The sequence below is a fragment of the Oncorhynchus gorbuscha genome, linkage group LG10 (genome assembly GCF_021184085.1).
Source record: "Oncorhynchus gorbuscha isolate QuinsamMale2020 ecotype Even-year linkage group LG10, OgorEven_v1.0, whole genome shotgun sequence".
Lineage (NCBI taxonomy): Eukaryota > Metazoa > Chordata > Actinopteri > Salmoniformes > Salmonidae > Oncorhynchus > Oncorhynchus gorbuscha.
This window is the reverse complement of record NC_060182.1, coordinates 48,766,192-48,780,552: the sequence shown is the minus strand read 5'-3', so window position 1 is coordinate 48,780,552 and position 14,361 is coordinate 48,766,192. Positions and strand designations below refer to the sequence as shown.

The 14,361-nt window shown below is 36.1% G+C and overlaps 1 protein-coding gene across 3 annotated transcripts in view; it reads right to left on the bottom strand.

The window, feature by feature from the left end:
• LOC124046197 (histone-lysine N-methyltransferase PRDM16-like) overlaps positions 1-14,361 on the bottom strand; it is a 451,439-nt gene that overhangs the window by 227,381 nt on the left and 209,697 nt on the right. The window lies entirely within an intron of this gene.

The window sequence follows — 14,361 nt, the reverse complement described above, 5'->3', positions numbered from 1 at the left end:
TAATGTGGGCCAATGAGGCAGTGTTGGTCGACTGGTAAATATTATGTCCTAGTTTTAATGTAGGCTAATGAGCGTACAACATTGAAAATATTATGATGTCTAATTTTAATGTTAGGCCAATGAGGCAGTGTTAAAATATTATGATGTCTAGTTTTTAATGTAGGCCAATGAGGCAGTGTTAAAATATTATGATGTCTAGTTTTAATGTAGGCCAATGAGGCAGTAAAAAATATTATGATGTCTAGTTTAATGTAGGCCAATGAGGCAGGCTAGTTTTAATCAGTAATATCGAGGCAGTGTTACGACTGGTAATATTATGATGTCTAGTTTTATGTAGGCCAATGAGGCAGTGTTAAAATATTATGATGTCTAGTTTTAATGTAGGCCAATGAGGCGAGTGTTAAAATATGATGATGTCTGGTTTTAATGGCACAATGAGGTGTGGTAAATATTATGATGTCTAGTTGTAATGTAGGGTCAATGAGGCAGTGTTAAAATATTATGATGTCTAGTTTCAATGTGGGTCAATGAGGCAGTGTTAAAATATTATGATGTCTAGTTTTAATGTGGGCCAATGAGGCAGTGTTAAAATATTATGATGTCTAGTTTTAATGTGGGTCAATGAGGCAGTGTTAAAAATGACATTATGATGTCTAGTTTTAATGTAGGCCAATGATGCAGTGTTAAAATATTATGATGTCTAGTTTTAATGTGGGCCAATGAGGCAGTGTTGGCCGACTGGTAAAATATTATGATGTCTAGTTTTAATGTAGGCCAATGAGGCAGTGTTAAAATATTATGATGTCTAGTTTTAGGCCAACGAGGCAGTGGGCCAATGAGGCAGTGTTGGCCGACTGGTAAAATATTATGATGTCTAGTTTTAATGTAGGCCAATGAGGCAGTGTTGGTAAAATATTATGATGTCTAGTTTTAATGTAGGCCAATGAGGCAGTGTTAAAATATTATGATGTCTAGTTTTAATGTGGGCCAATGAGGCAGTGTTGGCCGACTGGTAAAATATTATGATGTCTAGTTTTAATGTAGGCCAATGAGGCAGTGTTAAAATATTATGATGTCTAGTTTTAATGTGGGCCAATGAGGCAGTGTTAAAATATTATGATGTCTAGTTTTAATGTGAGCCAATGAGGCAGTGTAGGTCGACTGGTAAAATATTATGATGTCTAGTTTTAATGTAGGCCAATGAGGCAGTGTTGGTAAAATATTATGATGTCTAGTTTTAATGTGGGCCAATGAGGCAGTGTAGGTTGACTGGTAAAATATTATGATGTCTAGTTTTAATGTGGGCCAATGAGGCTAGTGTTGACTGTGTAAAATATTATGATGTCTAGTTTTAATGTAGGCCAATGAGGCAGTGTTAAAATATTATGATGTCTAGTTTTAATGTAGGCCAATGAGGCAGTGTTAAAAAATATTATGATGTCTAGTTTTAATGTAGGCCAATGAGGCAGTGTTAAAATATTATGATGTCTAGTTTTAATGTGGGCCAATGAGGCAGTGGCAAAATATTATGATGTCTAGTTTTAATGTAGGCCAATGAGGCAGTGTTGGTGACTGGTAAAATATTATGATGTCTAGTTTTTATGTAGGCCAATGAGGCAGTGTTAAAATATTATGATGTCTAGTTTTTATGTGGGCCAATGAGGCAGTGTTGGCCGACTGGTAAAATATTATGATGTCTAGTTTTAATGTAGGCCAATGAGGCAGTGTTACTGGTAAAATATTATGATGTCTAGTTTTAATGTAGGCCAATGAGGCAGTGTTGGTCGACTGGTAAAATATTATGATGTCTAGTTTTAATGTAGGCCAATGAGGCAGTGTAGTGACTTAAAATATTATGATGTCTAGTTTTAATGTAGGCCAATGAGGCAGTGTTAAAATATTATGATGTCTAGTTTTAATGTGGGCCAATGAGGCAGTGTTAAAATATTATGATGTCTAGTTTTAATGTAGGCCAATGAGGCAGTGTTACTGGTAAATATTATGATGTCTAGTTTTAATGTAGGCCAATGAGGCAGTGTTACTGGTAAATATTATGATGTCTAGTTTTAATGTAGGCCAATGAGGCAGTGTAGGTTGACTGGTAAAATATTATGATGTCTAGTTTTAATGTAGGCCAATGAGGCAGTGTAGGTTGACTGGTAAAATATTATGATGTCTAGTTTTATGTAGGCCAATGAGGCAGTGTTAAAAATATTATGATGTCTAGTTTTATGTGGGCCAATGAGGCAGTGTTGGCCGACTGGTAAAATATTATGATGTCTAGTTTTAATGTAGGCCAATGAGGCAGTGTTGGTCGACTGGTAAAATATTATGATGTCTAGTTTTAATGTGGGCCAATGAGGCAGTGTTGGTACTGGTAAAATATTATGATGTCTAGTTTTAATGTAGGCCAATGAGGCAGTGTTAAAAAATATTATGATGTCTAGTTTTAATGTAGGCCAATGGAGGCAGTGTTAAAAATATTATGATGTCTAGTTTTAATGTAGGCCAATGAGGCAGTGTTAAAATATTATGATGTCTAGTTTTAATGTAGGCCAATGAGGCAGTGTTAAAATATTATGATGTCTAGTTTTAATGTGGGCCAATGAGGCAGTGTTGGCCGACTGGTAAAATATTATGATGTCTAGTTTTAATGTAGGCCAATGAGGCAGTGTTACTGGTAAAATATTATGATGTCTAGTTTTAATGTAGGCCAATGAGGCAGTGTTAAAAATATTATGATGTCTAGTTTTAATGTAGGCCAATGAGGCAGTGTTGGCTGGTAAAATATTATGATGTCTAGTTTTAATGTAGGCCAATGAGGCAGTGTTACTGGTAAAATATTATGATGTCTAGTTTTAATGTAGGCCAATGAGGCAGTGTTAAAATATTATGATGTCTAGTTTTAATGTGGGCCAATGAGGCAGTGTTGGCCGGCTGGTAAAATATTATGATGTCTAGTTTTAATGTAGGCCAATGAGGCAGTGTAGGTTGACTGGTAAAATATTATGATGTCTAGTTTTAATATAGGCCAATGAGGCAGTGTTAAAATATTATGATGTCTAGTTTTAATGTAGGCCAATGAGGCAGTGTTAAAATATTATGATGTCTAGTTTTAATGTAGGCCAATGAGGCAGTGTTAAAATATTATGATGTCTAGTTTTAATGTAGGCCAATGAGGCAGTGTAGGTCGACTGGTAAAATATTATGATGTCTAGTTTTAATGTAGGCCAATGGAGGCAGTGTTGGTAAAATATTATGATGTCTAGTTTTAATGTAGGCCAATGAGGCAGTGTTAAAATATTATGATGTCTAGTTTTAATGTAGGCCAATGAGGCAGTGTTAAAATATTATGATGTCTAGTTTTAATGTGGGCCAATGAGGCAGTGTTGGCCGACTGGTAAAATATTATGATGTCTAGTTTTAATTTGGGCCAATGAGGCAGTGTTGGCCGACTGGTAAAATATTATGATGTCTAGTTTTAATGTGGGCCAATGAGGCAGTGTTGGCCGACTGGTAAAATATTATGATGTCTAGTTTTAATGTGGGCCAATGAGGTAGTGGTAAAATATTATGATGTCTAGTTTTAATGTAGGCCAATGAGGCAGTGTTAAAATATTATGATGTCTAGTTTTAATGTGGCCAATGAGGCAGTGTTGGCCGACTGGTAAAATATTATGATGTCTAGTTTTAATGTAGGCCAATGAGGCAGTGTAGGTTGACTGGTAAAATATTATGATGTCTAGTTTTAATGTAGGCCAATGAGGCAGTGTTAAAATATTATGATGTCTAGTTTTAATGTAGGCCAATGAGGCAGTGTTAAAATATTATGATGTCTAGTTTTAATGTAGGCCAATGAGGCAGTGTAGGTTGACTGGTAAATATTATGATGTCTAGTTTTTAATGTAGGCCAATGAGGCAGTGTTAAAATATTATGATGTCTAGTTTTAATGTAGGCCAATGAGGCAGTGTTGGTCGACTGGTAAATATTATGATGTCTAGTTTTTATGTAGGCCAATGAGGCAGTGTTAAAATATTATGATGTCTAGTTTTTATGTGGGCCAATGAGGCAGTGTTGGCGGCTGGTAAATATTATGATGTCTAGTTTTAATGTAGGCCAATGAGGCAGTGTAGGTCGACTGGTAAAATATTATGATGTCTAGTTTTAATGTAGGCCAATGAGGCAGTGTAGGTCGACTGGTAAAATATTATGATGTCTAGTTTTAATGTAGGCCAATGAGGCAGTGTTAAAATATTATGATGTCTAGTTTTAATGTGGGCCAATGAGGCAGTGTTGGCCGGCTGGTAAAATATTATGATGTCTAGTTTTAATGTAGGCCAATGAGGCAGTGTAGGTTGACTGGTAAAATATTATGATGTCTAGTTTTAATATAGGCCAATGAGGCAGTGTTAAAATATTATGATGTCTAGTTTTAATGTAGGCCAATGAGGCAGTGTTAAAATATTATGATGTCTAGTTTTAATGTAGGCCAATGAGGCAGTGTTAAAATATTATGATGTCTAGTTTTAATGTGGGCCAATGAGGCAGTGTTGGCCGACTGGTAAAATATTATGATGTCTAGTTTTAATGTGGGCCAATGAGGCAGTGTGGCCGACTGGTAAAATATTATGATGTCTAGTTTTATGTAGGCCAATGAGGCAGTGTTGGCGACTGGTAAAATATTATGATGTCTAGTTTTAATGTAGGCCAATGAGGCAGTGTTCGACTAGTAAAATATTATGATGTCTAGTTTTAATGTAGGCCAATGAGGCAGTGTAGGTCGACTGGTAAAATATTATGATGTCTAGTTTTAATGTAGGCCAATGGAGGCAGTGTAGGTCGACTGGTAAAATATTATGATGTCTAGTTTTAATGTAGGCCAATGAGGCAGTGTTAAAATATTATGATGTCTAGTTTTAATGTGGGCCAATGAGGCAGTGTTGGCGGCTGGTAAAATATTATGATGTCTAGTTTTAATGTAGGCCAATGAGGCAGTGTTTGACTGGTAAAATATTATGATGTCTAGTTTTAATGTAGGCCAATGAGGCAGTGTTAAAATATTATGATGTCTAGTTTTAATGTAGGCCAATGAGGCAGTGTTAAAATATTATGATGTCTAGTTTTAATGTAGGCCAATGAGGCAGTGTTAAAATATTATGATGTCTAGTTTTAATGTGGGCCAATGAGGCAGTGTTGGCCGGCTGGTAAAATATTATGATGTCTAGTTTTAATGTAGGCCAATGAGGCAGTGTAGGTCGACTGGTAAAATATTATGATGTCTAGTTTTAATGTAGGCCAATGAGGCAGTGTTAAAATATTATGATGTCTAGTTTTAATGTGGGCCAATGAGGCAGTGTTAAAATATTATGATGTCTAGTTTTAATGTAGGCCAATGAGGCAGTGTTAAAATATTATGATGTCTAGTTTTAATGTAGGCCACTGAGGCAGTGTTAAAATATTATGATGTCTAGTTTTAATGTGGGCCAATGAGGCAGTGTTAAAATATTATGATGTCTAGTTTTAATGTAGGCCAATGAGGCAGTGTTAAAATATTATGATGTCTAGTTTTAATGTAGGCCAATGAGGCAGTGTTAAAATATTATGATGTCTAGTTTTAATGTGGGCCAATGAGGCAGTGTTGGCCGGCTGGTAAAATATTATGATGTCTAGTTTTAATGTAGGCCAATGAGGCAGTGTTGGTCGACTGGTAAAATATTATGATGTCTAGTTTTAATGTAGGCCAATGAGGCAGTGTAGGTCGACTGGTAAAATATTATGATGTCTAGTTTTTATGTAGGCCAATGAGGCAGTGTTAAAATATTATGATGTCTAGTTTTTATGTGGGCCAATGAGGCAGTGTTAAAATATTATGGATGTCTAGTTTTAATGTAGGCCAATGAGGCAGTGTTAAAATATTATGATGTCTAGTTTTAATGTAGGCCAATGAGGCAGTGTTAAAATATTATGATGTCTAGTTTTAATGTAGGCCAATGAGGCAGTGTAGGTCGACTGGTAAAATATTATGATGTCTAGTTTTAATGTAGGCCAATGAGGCAGTGTAGGTCGACTGGTAAAATATTATGATGTCTAGTTTTTATGTAGGCCAATGAGGCAGTGTTAAAATATTATGATGTCTAGTTTTATGTGGGCCAATGAGGCAGTGTTAAAATATTATGGATGTCTAGTTTTAATGTAGGCCAATGAGGCAGTGTTAAAATATTATGATGTCTAGTTTTAATGTAGGCCAATGAGGCAGTGTTAAAATATTATGATGTCTAGTTTTAATGTGGGCCAATGAGGCAGTGTGTTGGTAAAATATTATGATGTCTAGTTTTTATGTAGGCCAATGAGGCAGTGTTAAAATATTATGATGTCTAGTTTTTATGTGGGCCAATGAGGCAGTGTTGGCCGGCTGGTAAAATATTATGATGTCTAGTTTTAATGTAGGCCAATGAGGCAGTGTAGGTCGACTGGTAAAATATTATGATGTCTAGTTTTAATGTAGGCCAATGAGGCAGTGTTCGACTAGTAAAATATTATGATGTCTAGTTTTAATGTAGGCCAATGAGGCAGTGTTCGACTGGTAAAATATTATGATGTCTAGTTTTAATGTAGGCCAATGAGGCAGTGTTAAAATATTATGATGTCTAGTTTTAATGTAGGCCAATGAGGCAGTGTTAAAATATTATGATGTCTAGTTTTAATGTGGGCCAATGAGGCAGTGTTGGCCGGCTGGTAAAATATTATGATGTCTAGTTTTAATGTAGGCCAATGAGGCAGTGTAGGTTGACTGGTAAAATATTATGATGTCTAGTTTTTATGTAGGCCAATGAGGCAGTGTTAAAATATTATGATGTCTAGTTTTTATGTGGGCCAATGAGGCAGTGTTAAAATATTATGGATGTCTAGTTTTAATGTAGGCCAATGAGGCAGTGTTAAAATATTATGATGTCTAGTTTTAATGTAGGCCAATGAGGCAGTGTTAAAATATTATGATGTCTAGTTTTAATGTGGGCCAATGAGGCAGTGTTAAAATATTATGATGTCTAGTTTTAATGTAGGCCAATGAGGCAGTGTTAAAATATTATGATGTCTAGTTTTAATGTAGGCCAATGAGGCAGTGTTAAAATATTATGATGTCTAGTTTTAATGTGGGCCAATGAGGCAGTGTTGGCCGGCTGGTAAAATATTATGATGTCTAGTTTTAATGTAGGCCAATGAGGCAGTGTAGGTCGACTGGTAAAATATTATGATGTCTAGTTTTAATGTAGGCCAATGAGGCAGTGTAGGTCGACTGGTAAAATATTATGATGTCTAGTTTTTATGTAGGCCAATGAGGCAGTGTTAAAATATTATGATGTCTAGTTTTTATGTGGGCCAATGAGGCAGTGTTAAAATATTATGGATGTCTAGTTTTAATGTAGGCCAATGAGGCAGTGTTAAAATATTATGATGTCTAGTTTTAATGTAGGCCAATGAGGCAGTGTTAAAATATTATGATGTCTAGTTTTAATGTAGGCCAATGAGGCAGTGTAGGTCGACTGGTAAAATATTATGATGTCTAGTTTTAATGTAGGCCAATGAGGCAGTGTAGGTCGACTGGTAAAATATTATGATGTCTAGTTTTTATGTAGGCCAATGAGGCAGTGTTAAAATATTATGATGTCTAGTTTTTATGTGGGCCAATGAGGCAGTGTTAAAATATTATGGATGTCTAGTTTTAATGTAGGCCAATGAGGCAGTGTTAAAATATTATGATGTCTAGTTTTAATGTAGGCCAATGAGGCAGTGTTAAAATATTATGATGTCTAGTTTTAATGTGGGCCAATGAGGCAGTGTAGGTCGACTGGTAAAATATTATGATGTCTAGTTTTTATGTAGGCCAATGAGGCAGTGTTAAAATATTATGATGTCTAGTTTTTATGTGGGCCAATGAGGCAGTGTTGGCCGGCTGGTAAAATATTATGATGTCTAGTTTTAATGTAGGCCAATGAGGCAGTGTTAAAATATTATGATGTCTAGTTTTAATGTGGGCCAATGAGGCAGTGTTAAAATATTATGGATGTCTAGTTTTAATGTAGGCCAATGAGGCAGTGTTAAAATATTATGATGTCTAGTTTTAATGTAGGCCAATGAGGCAGTGTTAAAATATTATGATGTCTAGTTTTAATGTGGGCCAATGAGGCAGTGTTGGCCGGCTGGTAAAATATTATGATGTCTAGTTTTAATGTAGGCCAATGAGGCAGTGTAGGTCGACTGGTAAAATATTATGATGTCTAGTTTTTATGTAGGCCAATGAGGCAGTGTTAAAATATTATGATGTCTAGTTTTTATGTGGGCCAATGAGGCAGTGTTAAAATATTATGGATGTCTAGTTTTAATGTAGGCCAATGAGGCAGTGTTAAAATATTATGATGTCTAGTTTTAATGTAGGCCAATGAGGCAGTGTTAAAATATTATGATGTCTAGTTTTAATGTGGGCCAATGAGGCAGTGTAGGTCGACTGGTAAAATATTATGATGTCTAGTTTTTATGTAGGCCAATGAGGCAGTGTAGGTCGACTGGTAAAATATTATGATGTCTAGTTTTAACGTGGGCCAATGAGGCAGTGCTGGCCGACTGGTAAAATATTATGATGTCTAGTTTTAACGTGGGCCAATGAGGCAGTGTTGGCCGACTGGTAAAATATTATGATGTCTAGTTTTAATGTAGGCCAATGGAGGCAGTGTAGGTCGACTGGTAAAATATTATGATGTCTAGTTTTTATGTAGGCCAATGAGGCAGTGTTAAAATATTATGATGTCTAGTTTTAATGTAGGCCAATGAGGCAGTGTAGGTCGACTGGTAAAATATTATGATGTGTAGTTTTTATGTAGGCCAATGAGGCAGTGTTAAAATATTATGATGTCTAGTTTTTATGTGGGCCAATGAGGCAGTGTTGGCGGGCTGGTAAAATATTATGATGTCTAGTTTTAATGTAGGCCAATGAGGCAGTGTAGGTCGACTGGTAAAATATTATGATGTCTAGTTTTAATGTAGGCCAATGAGGCAGTGTAGGTCGACTAGTAAAATATTATGATGTCTAGTTTTAATGTAGGCCAATGAGGCAGTGTAGGTCGACTGGTAAAATATTATGATGTCTAGTTTTAATGTAGGCCAATGGAGGCAGTGTAGGTCGACTGGTAAAATATTATGATGTCTAGTTTTAATGTAGGCCAATGAGGCAGTGTTAAAATATTATGATGTCTAGTTTTAATGTGGGCCAATGAGGCAGTGTTGGCCGGCTGGTAAAATATTATGATGTCTAGTTTTAATGTAGGCCAATGAGGCAGTGTAGGTTGACTGGTAAAATATTATGATGTCTAGTTTTAATATAGGCCAATGAGGCAGTGTTAAAATATTATGATGTCTAGTTTTAATGTAGGCCAATGAGGCAGTGTTAAAATATTATGATGTCAAGTTTTAATGTAGGCCAATGAGGCAGTGTTAAAATATTATGATGTCTAGTTTTAATGTAGGCCCATGAGGCAGTGTTAAAATATTATGATGTCTAGTTTTAATGTAGGCCAATGAGGCAGTGTAGGTCGACTGATAAAATATTATGATGTCTAGTTTTAATGTAGGCCAATGGAGGCAGTGTAGGTCGACTGGTAAAATATTATGATGTCTAGTTTTTATGTAGGCCAATGAGGCAGTGTTAAAATATTATGATGTCTAGTTTTAATGTAGGCCAATGAGGCAGTGTTGGCCGGCTGGTAAAATATTATGATGTCTAGTTTTAAGGTGGGCCAATGAGGCAGTGTTGGCCGACTGGTAAAATATTATGATGTCTAGTTTTAACGTGGGCCAATGAGGCAGTGTTGGCCGACTGGTAAAATATTATGATGTCTAGTTTTAACGTGGGCCAATGAGGCAGTGTTGGCCGACTGGTAAAATATTATGATGTCTAGTTTTAACGTGGGCCAATGAGGCAGTGTTGGCCGACTGGTAAAATATTATGATGTCTAGTTTTAATGTAGGCCAATGAGGCAGTGTTAAAATATTATGATGTCTAGTTTTAATGTGGGCCAATGAGGCAGTGTTGGCTGACTTGTAAAATATTATGATGTCTAGTTTTAATGTAGGCCAATGAGGCAGTGTAGGTTGACTGGTAAAATATTATGATGTCTAGTTTTAATGTAGGCCAATGAGGCAGTGTTAAAATATTATGATGTCTAGTTTTAATGTAGGCCAATGAGGCAGTGTAGGTCGACTGGTAAAATATTATGATGTCTAGTTTTTATGTAGGCCAATGAGGCAGTGTTAAAATATTATGATGTCTAGTTTTAATGTAGGCCAATGAGGCAGTGTAGGTCGACTGGTAAAATATTATGATGTCTAGTTTTAATGTAGGCCAATGAGGCAGTGTAGGTCGACTAGTAAAATATTATGATGTCTAGTTTTAATGTAGGCCAATGAGGCAGTGTAGGTCGACTGGTAAAATATTATGATGTCTAGTTTTAATGTAGGCCAATGGAGGCAGTGTAGGTCGACTGGTAAAATATTATGATGTCTAGTTTTAATGTAGGCCAATGAGGCAGTGTTAAAATATTATGATGTCTAGTTTTAATGTAGGCCAATGAGGCAGTGTAGGTTGACTGGTAAAATATTATGATGTCTAGTTTTAATATAGGCCAATGAGGCAGTGTTAAAATATTATGATGTCTAGTTTTAATGTAGGCCAATGAGGCAGTGTTAAAATATTATGATGTCAAGTTTTAATGTAGGCCAATGAGGCAGTGTTAAAATATTATGATGTCTAGTTTTAATGTAGGCCCATGAGGCAGTGTTAAAATATTATGATGTCTAGTTTTAATGTAGGCCAATGAGGCAGTGTAGGTCGACTGATAAAATATTATGATGTCTAGTTTTAATGTAGGCCAATGGAGGCAGTGTAGGTCGACTGGTAAAATATTATGATGTCTAGTTTTTATGTAGGCCAATGAGGCAGTGTTAAAATATTATGATGTCTAGTTTTAATGTAGGCCAATGAGGCAGTGTTGGCCGGCTGGTAAAATATTATGATGTCTAGTTTTAAGGTGGGCCAATGAGGCAGTGTTGGCCGACTGGTAAAATATTATGATGTCTAGTTTTAACGTGGGCCAATGAGGCAGTGTTGGCCGACTGGTAAAATATTATGATGTCTAGTTTTAACGTGGGCCAATGAGGCAGTGTTGGCCGACTGGTAAAATATTATGATGTCTAGTTTTAACGTGGGCCAATGAGGCAGTGTTGGCCGACTGGTAAAATATTATGATGTCTAGTTTTAATGTAGGCCAATGAGGCAGTGTTAAAATATTATGATGTCTAGTTTTAATGTGGGCCAATGAGGCAGTGTTGGCTGACTTGTAAAATATTATGATGTCTAGTTTTAATGTAGGCCAATGAGGCAGTGTAGGTTGACTGGTAAAATATTATGATGTCTAGTTTTAATGTAGGCCAATGAGGCAGTGTTAAAATATTATGATGTCTAGTTTTAATGTAGGCCAATGAGGCAGTGTAGGTCGACTGGTAAAATATTATGATGTCTAGTTTTTATGTAGGCCAATGAGGCAGTGTTAAAATATTATGATGTCTAGTTTTTATGTGGGCCAATGAGGCAGTGTTGGCCGGCTTGTAAAATATTATGATGTCTAGTTTTAATGTAGGCCAATGAGGCAGTGTAGGTCGACTGGTAAAATATTATGATGTCTAGTTTTAATGTAGGCCAATGAGGCAGTGTAGGTCGACTAGTAAAATATTATGATGTCTAGTTTTAATGTAGGCCAATGAGGCAGTGTAGGTCGACTGGTAAAATATTATGATGTCTAGTTTTAATGTAGGCCAATGGAGGCAGTGTAGGTCGACTGGTAAAATATTATGATGTCTAGTTTTAATGTAGGCCAATGAGGCAGTGTTAAAATATTATGATGTCTAGTTTTAATGTGGGCCAATGAGGCAGTGTAGGTCGACTGGTAAAATATTATGATGTCTAGTTTTTATGTAGGCCAATGAGGCAGTGTTAAAATATTATGATGTCTAGTTTTAATGTAGGCCAATGAGGCAGTGTTAAAATATTATGATGTCTAGTTTTAATGTGGGCCAATGAGGCAGTGTTGGCCGACTGGTAAAATATTATGATGTCTAGTTTTAATGTGGGCCAATGAGGCAGTGTTGGCCGACTGGTAAAATATTATGATGTCTAGTTTTAATGTGGGCCAATGAGGCAGTGTTGGCCGACTGGTAAAATATTATGATGTCTAGTTTTAATGTGGGACAATGAGGTAGTGGTAAAATATTATGATGTCTAGTTTTAATGTAGGCCAATGAGGCAGTGTAGGTCGACTGGTAAAATATTATGATGTCTAGTTTTTATGTAGGCCAATGAGGCAGTGTAGGTCGACTGGTAAAATATTATGATGTCTAGTTTTAATGTAGGCCAATGAGGCAGTGTTAAAATATTATGATGTCTAGTTTTAATGTGGGCCAATGAGGCAGTGTTGGCCGACTTGTAAAATATTATGATGTCTAGTTTTAATGTAGGCCAATGAGGCAGTGTAGGTTGACTGGTAAAATATTATGATGTCTAGTTTTAATGTAGGCCAATGAGGCAGTGTTAAAATAGTATGATGTCTAGTTTTAATGTAGGCCAATGAGGCAGTGTAGGTCGACTGGTAAAATATTATGATGTCTAGTTTTTATGTAGGCCAATGAGGCAGTGTTAAAATATTATGATGTCTAGTTTTTATGTGGGCCAATGAGGCAGTGTTGGCCGGCTGGTAAAATATTATGATGTCTAGTTTTAATGTAGGCCAATGAGGCAGTGTAGGTCGACTGGTAAAATATTATGATGTCTAGTTTTAATGTAGGCCAATGAGGCAGTGTAGGTCGACTAGTAAAATATTATGATGTCTAGTTTTAATGTAGGCCAATGAGGCAGTGTAGGTCGACTGGTAAAATATTATGATGTCTAGTTTTAATGTAGGCCAATGGAGGCAGTGTAGGTCGACTGGTAAAATATTATGATGTCTAGTTTTAATGTAGGCCAATGAGGCAGTGTTAAAATATTATGATGTCTAGTTTTAATGTGGGCCAATGAGGCAGTGTTGGCCGACTTGTAAAATATTATGATGTCTAGTTTTAATGTAGGCCAATGAGGCAGTGTAGGTTGACTGGTAAAATATTATGATGTCTAGTTTTAATGTAGGCCAATGAGGCAGTGTTAAAATAGTATGATGTCTAGTTTTAATGTAGGCCAATGAGGCAGTGTAGGTCGACTGGTAAAATATTATGATGTCTAGTTTTAATGTAGGCCAATGAGGCAGTGTAGGTTGACTGGTAAAATATTATGATGTCTAGTTTTAATGTAGGCCAATGAGGCAGTGTTAAAATAGTATGATGTCTAGTTTTAATGTAGGCCAATGAGGCAGTGTAGGTCGACTGGTAAAATATTATGATGTCTAGTTTTTATGTAGGCCAATGAGGCAGTGTTAAAATATTATGATGTCTAGTTTTAATGTAGGCCCATGAGGCAGTGTTAAAATATTATGATGTCTAGTTTTAATGTAGGCCAATGAGGCAGTGTAGGTCGACTGATAAAATATTATGATGTCTAGTTTTAATGTAGGCCAATGGCGGCAGTGTAGGTCGACTGGTAAAATATTATGATGTCTAGTTTTAATGTAGGCCAATGAGGCAGTGTTAAAATATTATGATGTCTAGTTTTAATGTAGGCCACTGAGGCAGTGTTAAAATATTATGATGTCTAGTTTTAATGTGGGCCAATGAGGCAGTGTTAAAATATTATGATGTCTAGTTTTAATGTAGGCCAATGAGGCAGTGTTGGCCGGCTGGTAAAATATTATGATGTCTAGTTTTAATGTAGGCCAATGAGGCAGTGTAGGTCGACTGGTAAAATATTATGATGTCTAGTTTTAATGTAGGCCAATGGAGGCAGTGTAGGTCGACTGGTAAAATATTATGATGTCTAGTTTTTATGTAGGCCAATGAGGCAGTGTTAAAATATTATGATGTCTAGTTTTAATGTAGGCCAATGAGACAGTGTTAAAATATTATGATGTCAAGTTTTAATGTGGGCCAATGAGGCAGTGTTAAAATATTATGGATGTCTAGTTTTAATGTAGGCCAATGAGGCAGTGTTAAAATATTATGGATGTCTAGTTTTAATGTAGGCCAATGAGGCAGTGTTAAAATATTATGATGTCTAGTTTTAATGTGGGCCAATGAGGCAGTGTTAAAATATTATGGATGTCTAGTTTTAATGTAGGCCAATGAGGCAGTGTTAAAATATTATGATGTCTAGTTTTAATGTAGGCCAATGA